This window comes from Carya illinoinensis, chromosome 3, assembly GCF_018687715.1.
Source record: "Carya illinoinensis cultivar Pawnee chromosome 3, C.illinoinensisPawnee_v1, whole genome shotgun sequence".
Lineage (NCBI taxonomy): Eukaryota > Viridiplantae > Streptophyta > Magnoliopsida > Fagales > Juglandaceae > Carya > Carya illinoinensis.
In genome coordinates this window covers 14,901,977-14,922,509 of record NC_056754.1, presented here as the reverse complement: position 1 = coordinate 14,922,509, position 20,533 = coordinate 14,901,977, and the positions used below count along the sequence as shown (strand labels likewise).

Here is a 20,533-nt window from a genome sequence, read left to right as displayed (position 1 = left end):
TGGTGGACTGGTGGAGGTGGCGTTGGGAGGTGGACGGGGCTGTGCTTTTTCACTCGGGTTTGTAGTTGTTATTCCCTTCAATCGTGTGTGACCGGATCTACTTCCTTTGTGATGTAATAATTGACGTGTAATTGTTTTATTGGCTGGCTGTTAACAGCCCATTCTCAGCCCGACCGCTTAGAAGCGGCTTTGATAGTCTATACTATGTAATACACTTCGCTCTTAAGAGGAGACGCTTGAGATTTGCTAAACGGATAAGTTTGTAGAGCAACTCAATAAGCTGTACTTGAGGTATTTTTTCTAAACGGCTGCCCACACCGCACACGTGACGTGTAATTTATTTTCTTTTTGTTTATTTTTTCTGCTAACTAAAATCTAAACAGCTCTAAACTCGTTTCAAAAACAGCCTACCGTGCGTTTTGGTCTTATTTGAAATTTTCTCCAGCTCCCCATTTGAAATTTTCGCCAGCCCCCCACATTCGAAATTTTCTCCAGCCCCCCCTACCCTCGGCGCGCGCCAGCACCCTTCGATTGTGCTCCACCGCGCCGCCCTCTGATTTTTCTCATTTCTTACCTGGTGAAATGCACGTTTTGAGTTGAAGAGGCATTTCTATTCTTCAGGAAGGCCCGTGCGTTCACCCCTCCCCTACCCAGAACCCGCGACGCCCCTCCCTCTGCCCGTTCCACCTTCCACTCCGTCTTCTCCAACAACACTTTCCCTACGGTTAATGTCGCTTCTATCTGTGCCCCTAGAAAATGTTATTGGGAAAACTTGGAAACATAACTTTTACTTCTACTGCTTCTTTTTGTTATGTGCCTTTGAGTTGTTCTTTTCTTGTATTTTAGCTGACCAATGTGATGTAGGGCTACATTCTTGTCTAAAAATGCTTGCGTCATTTGGGTTTTCATTTTTTTCCTTTGTAGTGTTTTCTTGGCTCTGTTCTTTAAACCCTCCATTTGGGTTTCGATGAACTTCTGGGAATGAAATGAGAAAGATTTCAACTTTGATGCTAATTTTGGTTTTCAATGAGTGATTTAGGGCATTGTTTGGTCCTGCGATTTGTTCTCACCCATGACTCTTGGAGAAATTTTGTTTGCTGTAATGGGCTTTTAACGTTCTTTTTGAACGGAATGGAAGGTTAGAAAGTATTTTGTTATGGGGTATGGTTTCTTGACTCTCTATGTACTGAAATGATTGATGCTGATTTAGACGAGTGTACTGAAATTTAAGTGATCTCATTGACACATAAGGATTCAAGTTAGAGGGAGCGAGAGAACATTTATGGGTGCAATGAGCGAGAGAGAACAATTGATCTTTATTTGATAAGGTAGCATCACACCTATGTCGATCATCCTGTTGATCATTTATGGGTGCAATGCTGCTGTTGGTCTTAATCATACAGGTGCAACGGCCCCAGCCATAGTAATGGCTTTTGACGTCCTATTTTAGATAGACAAGTATAAATCCAATCTCTTTCTCATGGATCATATATATAGTTGATGGAGGTTTCCTCAACATCTTGGTGCATCAATATATTTTTCAGCCTTTGTCAAATCGGTCAAACATCAGTCCTGCATGGGCAGTATATGTTGTGAGTTTTAGAGAGAATCATTGATGACTTAATATGCCATAGGATAAGATTAATGATGAGTTGAAGTCTTGAATTCAATTAATGTTATTTTTTTGTTCACTCCCTTGTTTTTGAACTTGATAATAATATGAACTTATATTTAGAGATGATCATAGTCTTTTACATTCTAAAACATCATATAATATTTTTTGTTCCAATCACCTTCACAAAATTTAAAAAGAGAGGTGATAATATCAAGAATAATAAATATGAAGATATTGAGCTTGAGTAGTGACTCTTCCCACCACATGATGTGAGAATTTCTTATTTTTATTTTTGAAAAAAATAGCTACGATGTGGGTGTTGAGTTGAAAGCACATTAATTTTCTCGTTGGAAATAAATTTGAAAATAAATTTTTTAAAAGAAACTGTAATTGTTGAACCCCATATTTCATGGAGGACTTTGAAATCTTTGACTTTGGATTGCACTTTGAAATCTTTAATTTTCATGGAGAACTGTAATTGGTTTGCTATTATTAACCATTGTAATCTTGTCTTTCAAATGTGTGACCATCTTGATACTTTGTAACTCCATGAAGATTTTGTGAAGATTATGTTTGTGGAGATGCGATGTCAGTATGCCATGTGGTGCAGTTTGTGGAGATTATGTTGTTTTAAGAATTTTTGTATTTTATGGAGAGGCTATATCTTTGTGGAGATGCCATGTTTAATTTTTGTACCTCTTGGAGAGGATTTTTGGTAGCATCAGCCGAGTGGTCCACATGCAAAGGGTTTCTGGTAGCATGATCCATGTGTACATTAGTTATCTGTGTCTTTGATCATGAGCTACATGAGGAGGTCTATTTCTTTCCTTTCTCTTACTAAAATTTACTGTACTTTCGTAATTGTTTGGAGTACTTTGCTTGAATTTTTTCTAGATCAATTATGGATGTTAGTTACGTGTAGATTGGTGTAATGATTGAGTATTTTGACTATTTAAGTTTCATCATTACTCCTTTTTGTGTTCCTTTTCTAGTTTATTATTAGACAGATTTTCCTTATTATGGCTTTCAATATCTGATCTGTTTGTTTATGCTATTTTTCAGATCTAGTCTTGAACTTTGATAAACATTCCACCCAGTATTTTGAATGGCTTTGTGGTGCAAACTTCAAATGGAGGAGTTTGACAAAATTGGAAGCGAAGACAAGACCACAATTTTCATTTGCTATATATTTAGTTCATGTATAACTTTAGTTTGGTATGTGGTTGCTAAGCATGCACTGATCTCTGTCTATATTGAGAGAGACAAGACCACGAGTTTTAAGTATGTAGATGAATACTGTAAGTTTATTTCACCTGTATATGATGAGGGAATTTGGCAAGATTGCAAAAGGATCCAGGTGTGTTTCATTCATGAGATTGATGTACACAGTAGTGATGAGCATGTACTTTAGTTATTTACGAGGCTCTTAAAATAGCTTTCAATAGAGATCAAACCATGTGTACAAGTTGTTTTAATTACTGAACTTTTCATTACACAAGTTAATTTAATGAATCTACATATACCCATTTTGTACATCATAACCAAAACATGGGGGGACCATTAAAAAATGATCTACTCCATACAAGATATAAATTTACATACAATTTATCCGAATCAAACCAAAACTAGTAGTATAATTTATATATATATATATATATATATATATATCTAGTAGTACAATTACAATATATATATATATATATATATATATATATATATATCTAGTAGTACAATTACAACACTTTGCAGCAAAAGGCTTTCAAAACGACCATGTGGTAAAATCGAATTTGGTTCATGCAAATTTACATGTAGAAATGATTAATCACACACACATCCATGATGAAAACAAAGCAAAGACATTAATCAATAAATGATTAATCTCACACACATCCATGATGATCAGACTCAAAATTATCTTTTTGAGTATGACTACATGATGACAAGCAGGTTTCATATCTATTTTTCATGCCCTTCTTCCAACCAGGTTTCATATCTATTTTTAGGATTTCTTCAACTGTCTTAGGCCTGCTGCAACAACCCAGCAGTTATACATACATGGATTGATTCGCTTGTATGAGCTTCAAGGATTTTACAAGCTTCTCGTAATTCTCACTCTCGTACTCTGCAAATTGCAATCACACCCTACATCATAAGTAGTTTATAAATTTAAAATAATAATAATAATAATTCAAGAAGAAAATGGGTAAATGAATATTGAAGAAAATATCAGTACTAATTGAGTCATATATGAGTATATCCCATAACGCACCTTACTGACCACTTCAAGAGCACCAAAACAATCTGTGTACTCATCCTACAGAACAGAGTATCATTAACACTGCCACAGAAGCTTTGGGAAATTATCCATAAAAAAATTGCAAATTTACAAATATACATCCATACACGAACATAGACATATCTACATTTGCTGACAAGACATGGGAAAAGAAAGAAAAACTTGGCTATTATAATTTGCTGTTGAAACAGCAGCTGTAACGCTTCAGGTATATACTTGTGTCTTCACAGTTTTTCAGCAATCAAATGAAAGATGGATTCCTTTTTGCAACAAACAATTACCTGTACATGAAAATAAATTCCCATTTCGACCAAAATGTTCTTCACATTAATATGATTTTCAAGATTTTCTCCAGACATAAGTAATGCACAAGCAACGTGGATACACAGAGTGATCATATATAAAGAATACTGAAGGATCAAAGCAGATTCACTAAATTTGGCATAAATAAGCACTTCTTAGAAAGAAGCATACGTACTGAAAATTATGAGAGGGTTATATCTCAGGTCCAATATCAAACAGCTGATGGGCGACAACAAAAATTCAAGAATTCATGCAAAAATTTACAGAAAACAACCTCCATACAAAACCTATACACAACCACAAACTTCAATCATGCCTCACCAACAAAAAATCAGTTTAAACCATAGAAACTAGTTTACCTCGTAACAGTACAGGAGAACCAAAAACCATGTTATGTTTGTGGAGACTTACCGTTGGCGTGGCCACAGATTTGGATGCAGGCACGGTCTCTATTCGAAGTCGACTTGAGTTCGCAAGGGACGAATTTGCCCTAGAATCACAGAGAAGAGCACGGGAGAAGCACAAGAGAGAGGGGAGAGAGAGAGAGAGAGAGAGAGAGAGAGAGAGAGGAAAGCTTTCTGTGGATGAAATCGGCTGGGCATGAGGAGAGGATGTTTCAGATGTTCAGTGGAGGAAATCGTCGCCTGTTTCAGTGGAGGAAATCGCATGTTTCAGGGGAGGAAATCAAATCGGCTCGAGTAAGCTAAGAACCGTGATGTGGAGCCCAGACCGGGTTGGCCACATCACGTGTGCGGTGTAAGAATTTTAAACCGGCTGCCGAGTAGAGTTTCTCTATTTGAGTAGGAGTAGTGATATACATCAGCTACTATTCAATTTCACACTACACACTTTTAACTTTTTCATAAGGGATAAGGGTACTTTTCATAGGATGTAAGGGTACTTTTTATAAGATGTAGATGTACTTTTTATAGAGTGTGTGGTGTATAATAGTGAATAGTGGCTGATGAAAATAATTTCTCTAATTCTTATATATATATAATGTTTGATGAAGGCGTAGACGAAGACCTTTTTTATTTTTTATTTTTTTTGAGAAATTGGCGAAGACAAAGACTTGGAAGGGAGAATATATGCCATATGGTAGTAATGACGACTTTTTGGGGTCGTTGGTCTTGAGTCTTGACAATGAAATTGAATACAACTTTATTATACAATCATAGAGAAATAAAGCGAAGGGAAAAGACTTGTTTATCTTCGGGGTGGACGATGATAAGTGGAAATAATGCCTTGTATATAAGCGTATTTTTGTACTTACAATAGCAAAAATTAGGGATGTCAATATGTGATATTATTTGTGGACTCAATACAACACAACACAAAATAAGAAGATTTGAATTTGATGCTAACGAGTTTGGATAAAAATAGGTTGATCAGTTAAGACACAGGTTCAGGTAAAAATGTTAAAGCACGTTTTGTAAACGGGTTAATCCGCTTAATCGGAATTCATTCTATTTTGACCCATTTAGATCTTATTTTAAAATTAATCTTTTATTATTATTGAGTTGTAATATTAATATTTTTCAATATGCTTATGTTTTTATTATTGTGATTATAATTTTGAACTTATGCTCGTATTTATTATCGTAGGGTTTATAATATTGGTTTTATTATATGTTCAAATTATATTGATATTTTTTGTTAGTAGGTATGCTTATTTTTTTAAAATATTGTGACTGCTAATAAATATAGATTTTAACTTTATATGAAATTATGTTAATCAGGTCAAATAGATTATGCGTGTTAGTTCAACACATTTACTTGAAAAAAATTTAAATAAGTCGTGTCGTGTTGACTTATTTATTATTAATTATTAAAAATGTTAAAACGGATGATACGACACGACTCGTTATCTAAATGAGTCGAGTTAACTTAACTCGAGTTAGGATTTGAATGTTTGACACGTTTAACTTAACAGGATTCAGTTTGAGTTAACCCATATAGTCGAATGTTTATAACTTGACATGAGACAAATATGATCCGAAAACATGAATTGCCACCCCTACCAAAAATAGGACAATCCTTAATCTTTCCACTAGTGCTCTTATTTCCACTACAAGAAATCTAGTCTATCCTAATAATTTTTAAATCGCCGGAAATAATATCGTTAGGAAAGATGTCATTTTATGGCAATTAAAAAATTGCCGCAAATTTTAAAATTAGATATAACCAATTATTATCTAGTCCATTAATAAAAACTATTGCAACAATTATGAAAGAACAATGTTATATACAGTCATTTTTGCGTATTTTTTGCGCACTCCACTGATATGATTGGCAAGATTAATTTTTTTTAATATTCAACCAATTATATCACTGGAGTGCACAAAAGAATGTACAAAAATGATTACACATAAAATTTTTGATTATGAAATCGCCAGCAAAATATTGCAACAATTATGAAATCGCTAGCAAGATGTTTTTCTTATCCCAACGCTCTAAACTACGTTGCTTTACATTCTTTGGGCGCGAAATGACTTTTCCCCCAGTCCCGCCCCCTCCCCCCCGATTTCTTTCCTGCTCATTTCCTTCTCCACTTCTCTCTGTTCCTCCCTTCTCCAAAATTGGATGAGCACCATTACCCTACCCATTTCAGCCGATTTCATCTCCATTTTCGATCACCACCCCCACCCCATTTTCCTCACATGGAAGCTGAACCAACCTCGATCGGCCTCTTCCTCTCTCGCACGTTGCTCATCTTCTTATCTCTCTCTCTCTCTCTTACTCATTCTACCCTCTGACTTCGAACCCTAGGGCCTTCACAGTAGACCCTCTCTCTCTCTCCATTGCAGATTTATTGTGGGTTTGGTGTTGCACGTGTTTTGGGAGTTCTTGGAGTTCTGAGTTGCCGATCGGTGGTAAGGCGCTTCTCCTTCTCTGCTTCTCACAAACACACCCACATTCACTTCAAGTGAATTTCCACTCCCATGATAATTTTCTGTGAAATGAATTTCATTTGTGCAGTTCGTGGGTTTTTGGGATTTTTCCTATATTGCAGTGCAATTTTGGGTTGTTGCTGACAATCTCCCTCAGCAGTAAGCTCCCTCCTATTTCTCCTCTGCTCACACAACACTCACTTCAGTTTTTCACTCACAAATTCACTCATCACAGATTGTAACCGCTCTCGGTTTTTAGTGCATTTCTCTGTCTTTTTAACAATAAGGTTTCTCCCTACGTAGTAGTTTTTGTTGTAGTGGCTATATATGGCTGTGCTTTCATTTAAACGCCACTTTATACTTAGACGAATCCTGATCTTGGAATGAAATAACTATCAAAGACAACAAGCAGTAAAGAAAATCGAACTGAAGCTTGATTGTTTGGCTCGGGATATTAGAAAACAATTAAGGGGGCTTTGAAGCGATAATTAAGCATCCTTTAAATTTGAGACAAAATTATATATATATATTATATATATAACACGTTGGTGTTAGAAATTAGTTAGTGAAATTGAAATAGTTTGATTAATTGCTAGCTAGACATTTTACAATCATTACTTTTTAAGTTTTTAACAAAGATGAACGATTATTAGATGTGATTACTGTAAGTTCATGATCACTAATATGCTTGAGAAGAGTCTTTGAATCATTTAAAAACCGTGATCAATAAAAGAGTACTCACTTTGCATCATTTATTTAGGACACTGATAACTCATACATAGATACATAAATCCTATATTTTCTACACTATAATATGTTATAGAATTTTTTTTTTTTAAGAGTAGGTTACACTTTTTTGTTTTAAAAAAATTGCATGCTTTAAGTATTTTATATTTAGCATTACTTTAAATATAAACGATGCAACATTTCACGAGTTAGCTCCTTGGTCATATTGTTGGTAGGGATCTTCATCGAAAGTCTACAACTTTTATGCTAAACCACTTATGCTCCCTAAATAAACATAAAAACACACATAGACAAACGCACACTACATACACGCACTCTCTCTGTAGATCTCAAATAGACTTGGTCTTGATTTGGCTGAAGATTTATATGGCTTATTAATTGTTGCCATTTGTATCAATATACGGTAGGAGTTAGACTAGATCATTAATATTCTTTCAAGTTCTCCCAAGATATAAATTCACCCCAAAAAAAGAAAGTTCAAAAGTCTCAGCACCAACTACATATATTATATATATATATATATATATATGTATATATATATAATATAGAGTCTCAATGGTACCCAGCGTTCTTGAAACTGCATGATCTTCATCACTCTTAGGTCTAAACAAATAAATGGGGTTTATAATGTCAATGATATTGTTATCAACCAATTTAAGTAATATATATGATTGATATAGCATGACCATGATTAAGTACTACTATGTATACATCAGTATTATATAGTTCTGGCACCACTGTGTATTCCATTTTCTCCCTAGTCTATTTTATTAAAAAATATCAATGTAATAAAAGTATTCTTTAGAATCTAACATATTTTATGAGAAGGAAACCTTTACTGGCCCAGCATGTTCCAGTAGGATACCAAAGATTGATGCTGGTGGGCATAAGTGGGGGATTTGAAAGTACAACGCTAAACATTTTAATTTGAAATATGTTTTGCATTGAGGTTTGTGGGTAGGTAGAGGTGAAAAGTTTATTCAATATAATTTGCTTTTGGGTAGATTTACTTTTTGCTTTGGGTTAAAGCTACTAATGTTAGTCCCTGTACAGGTTGTCTTTAGACTAGTTAAAACAGTGTTGGGTGATAATAAAGGCACCATATAGAAATGACTAAGGTATTTGAATTCAAAAGGAAGGTCTCAAATGGGATAATAGTTCTATTTCGATTATGATGTATAAAGACGGGAGAATTAAGTAGGAAAATTACCTCTAGTAATTCTGCTGATCTGCAATATATTAATGGAAATAAAATTTTTAAGGTCATCTGTTGACTCCTTGGTTGAGCACCAAATGTTTAACTTGGGTCAATGTAATTGTTGCAAGACAATTTTGTATTATGGTCTTCACACCCTACCCAAGAGCGCCATATGAAATCATAAAGCTTGATATACAAAATGAACCTCCACTTGCAATAATTATGTAAAGTCAGATTTTAACTATAAGCATATAGTGTCATTGACCACAACCATGACCAATCCAAACTTCATCTAAGTTAATGGAACTTGCCTCATATCCACACAAGCTGCAAATGACTCCAATAATTTAACTCCTCATGGAACAACAGAATTTGCATCTGCATAACCAATGGAGATGTTTTTGTCAAAGTAAATCTAGTCAAGTACAACAATACTAACACCTAACATAGTAATATTAACAAAACTGATGGTGATGATGATGTTTAAGATTATACATCAAACTTGATCTCTAATTGGATCAAATGATAAGGGGGCTGCAGTTACTCGTAGTGTAGGCATCAAGTCTCATCGCTCCTATGAAGTAGCTCTTTAATCCAATAGAGCTTAATATCCTTATTCGTTAAACTTAATTTTTTTTAGGGGTAAATATCATGTCCATGGAATTTACACAATTTATCAAGATAATGCAATTCAAAATAGTAAAATAAACCAACAAAACCACTAAAGGAAACATTAGACTTAACCATGGCAATGTAACACCCCAGCCCCACATTGGTAATATGCATTGGTAGAACTATGTTGAGACCAAATCTGTCCATGGTCCCCCTGGCCTCCCTTGAAAATTTAAAAAGATTATTTAAATTCAAATAACTTATTTGGGAGAAAATATATAAAAATCCCAACAAATATAAAACTTCTAGATATTTTTGGAAAATATGAAAACTTCGTCTAACTCCATCTAAAATTCCCGAGGCTTCATAAAAGTATGAAAAAGAAGTTTCTCAATGTTTTTTCAAGTCCAAAAATTTTAGGACCCCATAATATTAAACGAATATACATACCTAAAAAAATCTAAAAATTCATACCCACAAAAGATTAAAAAACATTGAACTCAGGAGTTAAAAAAAAAAAGGTATTTGGTCGTGGAAATATGAAGGTTCATTTATATATATTTTGCAAGACTCAAAAGTCTTCCACTTCTAAACTCACAAAAGAAGTCTTCTAGTGTTTTTTTTATTATATATATATATATATATATATATATGTTTTTACATTTGCTATTCTTATATCTTTCCATTTCTTCAATCAATTTTTACTTCAAGAAAAATTACCCGAGTAAACAATTTCATTTGAACTAAAAATTTTAAGCAAGTTCAATAGCTAGCTTTAACCAGAATGTTTCTTATAAGTGGATGTAATATAAAATGAAACTGGATGCATATTATGTATCCTTATAAAAAATAAGTATAGTACTGATCAAATTAAACAACTAAGCAGAAAAAAAATTTCCTCTAATTCTTCAAGTGCTATTATAATAATACTTGTCAATACCTTAAGCCAACCTCATTGATCAGAGTACTAAATATTAATTGATGCTTAAACCTCTAGTCACATTAAATACATGCTCTTTTATGTGCCATACCAAATTTACTTTTTACAGTGTATAGGTTTTGGTCATAAATATATGTACGTAACTATTAATTAATGAAAACCTCATGCATGCATCATGCTTCGAGCTGTAAGCTCAAAGTATTCTGCACTGCTGCAGGAGCCAGCTTTGCAGTAGAGTACTACTGATCAGATAGTCTATCATGTATGACTAGAAATTATTTGAACTTTTAACCAGTAGTACTGTTGCAAGTGGTTCTTATCTCTTTAAGAATCAATAGCTCCCATTTCTTCATGTTCTGATAAAATTAACTTCATTTTAGGGATTTGTGCCACACCTTTCTTACCACATCACAAAACTCATATATATTTGATCAGCGGATCGGTCGAGGAGCAAATTTGAGCCATATGCTTTACTTTGAATTGTCACAAATTGTCTCACCAATTTGGAAAACTGAATTATTGTTTCATCTTAAGAAATTAAGTGATCACGGCCTGCTAGAGTTTTCTTTATATATATATGTATATATAAACAGTTGCTTGTGATTTGGATTACATTCAGAGGATAAATAAAACGAATTATATTAGATTACCTTTTCTTGAGTTTGAATCATGTTTTGACTATGTTTAACCCTTTATTTATATGTGTTAAACTTGTGGAGATGAGAATGTATTTTTTAACACTTTTCTTCAAGATTAATAGCCTAAGTAAGCAACCAAGGATTTTATTTATATTAGTAGGTTCAATTAGAATTTTAGTGTGAAGCCTTGAGCTACTCTTGCTATTTATGCTATGCTTTCTAAAAAAAAAAATTGATGTTTCTTCTCAAGTTTTCTTCAACTCTAGTATGCTTGGTTTATGTAGTTGAGATTGTGTTTAAATGAGGGATGTTGAGCATGAATGTATTAAAGCTGCTAGCTGTCCATGGTAGTGCAGAAAATTCTACTATGCACTCTATTTTGGGGCTTTAGAGATTTACAACTCTCTTGTTCCCATATAATTGAGTTAATGTGATAGAGCTTGTGCTTGTATGCTTGTTTCCTTGTTTCATTGGTCTGATTTGCTTATTTCCTCCTTCACTCCTATACCTCCACATGGGACTTCAAGTCCCCAAGCTCCCCCATATATGTGGGGGGTTCAGGTATATGGATTGTATGTGATTTTTCTGCATGGACATTATAGAATTTGAGTAGCATAATTGACCTTTGATACTGGTTTATAGACTTCTAAGAATGGAAACTTGTGGCTGCGTGTTAACAACCTCAGTTCATACACTAACAAGTGTTGGTGTGGGGATTTTTCGACCTTAGGTAAGTTATATTCATAATCTTCATGGATTTAATATTAAAATGTCTCTCTCCATATTTTAGAATCAATAATTCTTTCTCTCCATATCTGCATGATGTCTTGTTCTGTATATAATTATGTTTCTTTCTTTTCTTTGCATTTTTTTATTATGTGCCTCCGAAATGAAAGATTATTTTCTCTTCTTCTTTTTATTTTGATTCATCTTTCTTTCTACAACTGCAAATATGTTCAACAAAGCTTTACATTATTTAAACTTGAACTTTTGCCCTTTTCTATTGGCTGTTTTGATATTTGATTTGGATTATTTAGAAGGAAAATATGGGGGAGTCGAAGCGTGTTAGCAGTATGTTTAAAACCCACACACAAATATCATTTGTGTGACATGCTTAAAACCATACAATTTATTTTAATTGTAGCTTAAAATGGCTTTGTCATCAAACTAAGCACATATCACATCAGCACATGGGTTCTAATTATAGTTAAAACCCAAACTAAGCATCAAAATATGCAGTTTTTTTATTTCTTTAGTATAGAAGGGTCATAACCATGCATTTTTCTCCACCATTATATGATTGTTATTCTATCTAGAATCCAATTAGTTGACTCTTGATTGGCTTTTATTTTTATATTTTAATCATCTCAAGTATATATTATTCACCTATGTCTCGATATTTGTAGAGATTTGGCTTGATATACTTGAATCTTGTACTCCACTTGTAATCCATCATGAAACTCATCTCACTATATATATTAAGTACCTAGCTATATATATATATATATTTATCTTGGTGGTTTCTATCCTTTTCAGATAGTTGAATATAACTTTTGGTTTCAACCTATCCCCATTAATTAATTCACATTTCTATTTCAAGCTTTCCAAACAAAAGCATAATGCTTCTCATATTGAAGTATAATTTATGTCTCCACGTCCAATAAGACTTCAAAATGGTTTTTTATCAGCTACCCAGATCAGCTTATGCATGTAACTTTCGGTAAAAAGAAGAAAATGGACCGGAATCAGTTATAGCAGTTAACTATTAGATAAAGTGTGCAGAAATTGTATTCAAATGCAGGTACCGTGATCTGAACCAAAAGGCATGCCAAGCCAAAAGGCACTGTTTCGTTGGTGTGAATTAAACCCAATTTATTAGCTACCATAAGGAACAAATTTAGTTATACAAAGATAACTGCCTTACTTGATGCATTTACATGTTTGATGTCTTGACCCTTTTATGATAACCATAATATATAATAAAATGAATTTAGATCATGAGGGTTATTTTTCACGCATTAACTTTGATTGGGTGCTAAATTGCATTCAAGGGGAATGGTTGGTCTCTTTTGAATTTTCTTGCTTTTGATATTCTGAAGTTGGTCATCCAAATTTCCTTTTACCTCATTCCTCACCTCTCTGATATGGTTCTCAATTTCTATAAGAAATGTATTCGACCCCACTATATCAAACCCCACGAATGCAACTATATATATATATATAGTTACTAGGTTGGAAAAACGTGCAAAGCACGTTTGCTTACTTAAGTGAGGCAAGATTTTTAGTAAAAATAATATGATTTTTTAGAAAAAATTAAGTGAGAGATGTAAAATTTTTTTGATAGGTGTAGACGCAGTTCAACGGGTAGATGCCCACATTATGCCATGGTTGGCTTCTTCTGAAACAAGAGAGAAAGCTCTGGTCCCTTGTTCCAAACAACAAGTCAAATTAGCTGGCTTGCCCAATCTTCTTAATAGGTTGATTTTATTTATTCATTCATTAATTTGTAATCAAGAATACCTTTAGAAACCAGATTTCCTAATCTAATCAATCTCCTAGGTATACAAAAGATGAAGAGAAGTCTACCATATGGATCGAAGAACTAAAAATTGTTGTTGTCCCAAGGTCAAGTTCTTTTGGGAGACTGAAAGCCTAAATAGGATGTTTGTGACAAACATGGCCACACTAAAATCGCCCTATAGAATGTTTGGGCAAACATGGTAACCACGAAGCAGACTAATTTCATGGAACATTTTACAGCAATCAATAAATCCTTAACCGTAAACACAGAAAATTTAAAAAATGATAATGATTACAATTTCATGGAACATTTTACAGCAATCAATAAATCCTTAACCGTAAACACAGAAAATTTAAAAAATGATAATGATTACAGTATATGGTTTGCATAAAGAAATAGGGCGAGGTATCAATATCCAACACCCTAAAATTATGAAAAGTTGGAATTTAGGAAATGTCATAGGCATTACAAATATGGTGAATGTGCAAGTTTCAATCTAGAGGCTTCAATAAGATTTAGAAATCATTTTGACAGTTTAGAAAACAACCACAAAATCCAGTCTAAAGTCTGCCCATGATAGGTTTGCTATTGCTTGCCTAGGATACTTGGCTGGTAAAGTTTTCTTCAACAATAAAAAGGCACACTCATAGAATCTTCAGGAATCAACAGATCAGCTGCAATTGGATCTCACCTGCCAAACAAGTTTGCAATCAGCATTTTGGTCAAAGCCAACACACATATACAAGTTGAAACTATCACATATACAAGTAGAAAATATCACATACATAAACAAAGAACAATAAAACAAAGATGCTGACATAAGATAGTAATATGGTTCCATCAATGAGCAGAAAAGGATTATTAAGGGTAAGCAGACCTGGATAAACTCTTGCTCTTGCTCGGGCTACTGCTTGCACTGTGCCTCTTTGTGCTTTTACTCTTTTGTTTCAGACACTGAAAAAGAGGTAAGATGAAGTGTTTTCTTTAAAAAAAATATGTAATAGAAGGTGGAACTAAATCCAATACCAAGATTCTAAGACTGGACATTGATTCATAGAACAGGTCTGTTAAAATGGTAGGTAATCTAGATACCTATTCAATCACGATACTTTCAAAAACATTTTAAAAAACTTATCAAGTTAGATGAGGCTCTAATAATTAAAATATCCCAATACCATATCTCTTTACCAATGATCCAGCCACCCATTAAATGAGGGCATGTTGCAACATTTCTAATCGGCCTATTAATATTCAGCATCACAAAAATAATTGTTCAAACAGAAATAAAAAAACATACTGAAGGCACTGGAGATCTGGATTTTGATTGAGATCTACAAAAGTTCCAGAAACAACCCATTTTAAAATGCACACATTCCTTTTACCAAATTTGATCCAAGAGCCCTTGATGCCTCTTCCACGGAGTTACCATATCCAAACAGATACATGGAAAAGCCATAAATATTTAGTAGTTCAACAAAGAAAAATATCAGGTCGATATATATAATTCCAGCCTATAAATGCAACCTAAATTCATAAAGAAAATATCTTAATGAAAGCATCACAAGGTATTTTCAAGACACCAGTGTACTGACAGGAAAGAGAATTTGTCGCTACTGTACCACAAAAATCCAGAGAAGCCAGATAGTGCGGCCTATTAGCTTTGGCAAATGTTGGATCAGAAAATGATAATGAAATTGTCTCTACTGCTCATTGTTGGTGCTATTCAAATCCCAATGGCACTTAGTTCACAAAGATTTTGCCAACGATTTTTGAATCACTGCCATATAGTTTAAAAACTGTAAAGATCATTGGCAGCGATTAGGGCATTGTTGCCAAAGGTTTTGCTAGCGATTCAAAAATCAGTGGCAAAGATCTTTACTGTTTTTAATCTCTATACCAGCGATGAAGAAATCGATGGAAAATATGTCCCTTTTGGCGGCGATTTATGGATTCCGCTGTAGTATATCAGAAGTGGAGGAATGGTACCAGCGAACGTGCAGTGATTTTGAAATCGCCTGGATTTTGATTTGGCGGGAATTTTTAGACTTTTCTGCAAGGAAAATTCCTTCCATTGTAGTGTTCTATAAATTCCATGTCTAATTCTTAGTGTCTTCCATCCCCAAAACTCTCTCATATTATCGGTTCTTCTAAAGATAATCGGCAGTTGCAACCATAGGGGAATCTGCACTTGCCACGTCAGTAGATATAATATTTAAAAAAGTAAAAAATAAAACAGAGGAAAGGAAAAGAAAGAGGTCTCGGGTCTGGAAGATAAAGTATTGGCCACACCCAGAAACTGACTAGAAGGTATCACTATTGAAGGAAAACCACTGCTAAAAATCAAGCTTTAAGATCAACACAAAACCCATCATGAAAACTCATTTCTTCTTTCCACCCTTGGCAGCATCTGAAACCTTTGTCTTCTTTACCCCACGGATCTTCTTAGCCCTGTTCTTCCTCTCCTTCAACTGCTTTATTGACTTCTCTACTTTGGTATCAAGTCCATTCCTGATGAGCCTATAGTTGGGTTCATATTTTTTCTACATACACAATGCTACTCTTGATATCAATAGCCATGGCATTTTGCATCCAGGTAATCACAATATCATTGCAACGTATCCAATGTTCCATGAGAGGATCACTTGGATCAGTTGGTTCACACAAGCTTCCGTCAATAAAGCCGAGCTTGTTTTTGATCCTTAGTTCTCTCTTCATTGATCGAGCCCACGAGTAGTAGTTGTTGGCATCCAAGCTATGGGTAACAAGCATGGAGCCAGTACCATCATTGGAGCCAATGTGGTATGGACTGTTGAGATGAATAGGATCTTGGTTTGGGTTGGAGTGTTGGTTTTGGTTTTGGTTATGGCTTTGTGAACTATGCTCTTCCATGACGGAGCTCTGATACCATGTAAGAAGTATAAAAAAATGTATTGAAAATGCTAAGAGCTAGAAAATATGATGAAAGAGGTTTGTAAAGAGTTGTTTTTACTCTGTATATTTCACTTTTTTATTTATTTAATTTATAGCATCTACATGCATGTCACTACACTACAAAGAGCCTGCTAGACGCACTACTCAACCAACATTGCTTTTACACTGCATAAAAGAAATGGTATGGCAGGTGACAAAAAGACACTATATGCATACAAACAAAAATCACTTTATTCTCTATTGCTTTCTTTACTGTTTTCTGTTTTCATTTCCCTTTGTGAATTCTTTCATTTCCTTTGCTGACCAGCCATCCAATGCAGCAGCTTCCTTTTTCTTCAACATTGAAGGAACTGATACAAAGTTACAAAGGTTGCAATGTTCATGATGTTTGACACTAAATAATTTTCATGGTAATCACATTCAGATGAGCAACCATACTACTTCTTTCCATCATGATCATGCTGTAGGGACATCACTTGTTCTGTTGGGATTGCCATATGTATCTGCTATTTTGATGATGCATATGTTTGGAGTCGATAATTCATTTTGGATTGTTATATATTGATGAATTGCCTTTTCTTTTCTTTTTTTGCCTTGTTCATCCATATGTTGTTGTTATATGGTGTGATCATGTGATTTATGCATATGAGATTGCCAATTTGCATAAAAGTTATATGGAAATGCTGGCAGGTAGTGAATACTAGCATTGTGAATGTCCAAAAATTGGCAAGAAGTTTTTGGATGCATATAAAATGAATGTGCATCCAAAAACTGTCAATCCCATGAACATTAGTGTCACTATAATTTTGTTTCTCTAGTTGACTGCATATGGAATTGTGAAATTGTGAATGTGCATAATAATTTTTTTGTTAACATCTATAAATACTGTCAAGTACTAGAGATATTAATTTGCTATATTGTTAGATTATGAAAATTAAAATGAATATGATTTTTGGAGGTTATTGGAGATTATGAAAATAAAAATAAAAAAGTATTTAAAAAATGTAAATAATTAAAGAAATATAAATAATAAAAATTAATAATATTTTATTATTATAGAGATTGTGATAACTAATCTATTGTAGACTTCAAATTTTAATTTTAAATGATTAGCTATGAGTAAAATAATTACATAATAGTCCAAATTTAAAGATTGAGATGGTTAATCCAATAATAATGCTCTAATAGCATGAGTGACTCCAACGTTAGGTCAATAAATTATAGAGAAGGCGGCAGTGTTCAGTTTCCTTTTATCAGCAATGCTTGTGGGTCAGGATTGCCTGTTGTGCTAGGTTCAAATAAACTGAACTCATTCGATCTTTGTTTGTACTTTGCAGCTTGTCTCCTATAATTACAATCAATATAAATAATGAAGTAAGAACATTAATTTCTACAGAGTTCTAAATATGCACGCATACTAATTTTTTAATTACAACAAAATTAACGAAAATAGCATCTTGTCAGTGAATGTTTCCACTTAAATCATTTGAAAATTACTTAAGTAGAGTGCACAAATTAAAGTACCATACGATCGTTTTGAAAAAGAGCAAAAGTCTATTATTAAAAAAAATAATTTTTTTCATGTTTTCGTATTTACTCACATTTTTAAAAGAAACTGTATGATACTTACGCATTCTATGATTATAAATATAATTCATCTTTGAAAATAGCCATTGCAAATAACACGATAGAAAAATTGTAAAACAAGTCGAATGCTATAGTGAATTTGGATTTTTTTGAGTTTCTTTCCAATCTCTAGGATATAGAGTACTGGGAGTTACATAAACTTGCAGCTGTTTAAATTCCTCACAATCTACGTGTGAAAATGTAATCAACATAGTTAGAAATAAAGTGCATTACAAAGATTTATGAAAGATAGTTTCGTGCAGGATACAATTAATGTACAATTTAAAATTCATATAACACGTTGATAAATATCCACTCACGTAACGTTAGTCCTAACATTACACATTTATACCCCTAAATAAATACTTTTATTATCCAAATTTTAATCTTCTCCCCCGGGCAAGCCAGAAATATAAAAAAAGAAAGTTTGTGAAGGACAAGCAGAAGGCCTCCTCCAAAACAATTTATTTTAAATATTTATTTTATAGTTTTTAAAAAGATATTCAAATTGAAAGTTAAAGGACAAAAATATATATATATATATATATATATGAAATCATTTGAGTCCAAATATTGTTGAATCTTGGACAATTTTACAAGTGGATGGATGTGATGAGATAGACCACAAAGACTCGTTTTAATGATTTCCCGGCGATTGGGTTGTAATTCATTCGAGCAAATTGGTCTTTGAATTTTTTAGCTCGGCTCAACTCAGTTCAAAATTTTTTTTGAAATTTTTATTTAATTTTTTTTCAAGCCCGACTCAATAAGCTAAACTCCCACCTCGAGCCGGTTTGAGTTAGTTTAGCTCGAGTTTTTTAATATTTAAATAGAATTTAATAGTTAAAAAAAATAGAGAAATTGCAAAAAGATTGTAATAGAATTTTTACAACCAATGTTGTAACACCACCCTTGCCTTATTTGTGAGGTATGTCACTTGCTTACGTATATATTGTCAGGCAAGAGATTAACATAATTTGCATATTTTATTAAAACCTTGTTTATCACTCAAAGAATTTATAAAATAAGCTGTCTTAAGTAAACATAACCAAATTCTTAAATTGATTTAACTGAAAATACTAAGTTCATAGTCTGTTCCTTCTAAACTTGGTCCATCTACTCGTACTGATCATCATCCTGACTTGGGTGGTTTAAAATATGAAATAAAACTAAAATGAATCGAATACTCAGTAAACATTATTTCATATAGTCAAAATATACTAAGATTTTCAATCATGCATTCACATTCATTTACATATTATACGTAATACATGCATTTCATTTAAAATATTACAAGGTAGAGTTTTTTTTTTTTAAAATGTTTTTCTTTCTCAAAATATTCTCACACCTTGTACATTCAATCGTAAAAGGCTAAATCTCAAAATTATATTCTCACACCTTGTACATTCAATCGTAAAAAGCTAAATGATCACACAATATTCATTTCTACTATTATCACTTTTCTTTGGCCGGTACACAGTGTTACGCCTCGTGTGTTGGAGTTAGTAGTCTTTTAGACCTGATTCTATTCGTGGCCTTGGGTTGGGAATCTCTCAGTCAGGAGACAACATGGATGCACTACCAATACTACTTACCTGGTAGTGAAATCTACTCAGTCTATTGGTACTATTATTCATTCATTTAGTCATGACCATTACGTAGTTTCATACATTAAAACATTTATTTCTTTTCAATCATTTCCTTTACTTAAATTCATTTCTTTTTTATTCTTTTCATTCATCACTCCATTTCATTTCATAAAACATCATTTCATAAAATAAAGCAAAAACATCACCATTTCATTCAATGGAACATACATATAATATAGCATCAATTCATATGCATATAACTATTCTTTAAGGTGTATAAAAAGGGCTGCCAAAGAATGCCATTACATACATATATACTTGAACATTAACACTTAGCTTACTTTTATAAAACATTTTTTCGTTGCATGAAAGAATATTTTTCATTAAAGGTTTTTATTTACATTTCATATCATTTAGAAAACTCTAGTGTATGCAAATTAATAAAGAAAGAAAGCATTAAGACCAACAATTTTAAGACTACATAGTTTCATATAAGTCTTTCGATCACTATATTTACCTATATTGAAATATCCAAGTTCTATCCTTTAATTCACTCTTTCGATAGTAAATCACAATATCAAAATCATCTAATTAATGGTCAGTCGACTAGAAACAATAAGCTCATA

At 33.2% G+C, this 20,533-nt stretch overlaps 2 long non-coding RNA genes across 3 annotated transcripts; one reads left to right on the top strand and one right to left on the bottom strand.

The window, feature by feature from the left end:
* Positions 1-3,372: 3,372 nt before the first annotated feature.
* LOC122303434 lies at positions 3,373-5,097 on the bottom strand. Its single transcript, XR_006240680.1, has 2 exons — positions 3,885-5,097; positions 3,373-3,737 (listed from the first exon to the last, which is right to left on the bottom strand). It is a non-coding gene; the product is annotated as an uncharacterized LOC122303434 (long non-coding RNA).
* A 1,613-nt stretch (positions 5,098-6,710) lies between these two features.
* LOC122303433 lies at positions 6,711-17,276 on the top strand. 2 transcript variants are annotated; one of them, XR_006240678.1, is made up of 4 exons: positions 6,711-7,087; positions 7,194-7,264; positions 11,883-11,970; positions 17,000-17,276. It is a non-coding gene; the product is annotated as an uncharacterized LOC122303433 (long non-coding RNA). The 2 variants fall into 2 exon arrangements; XR_006240679.1 differs by having other exon boundaries at positions 16,355-17,276.
* Positions 17,277-20,533: the final 3,257 nt, after the last annotated feature.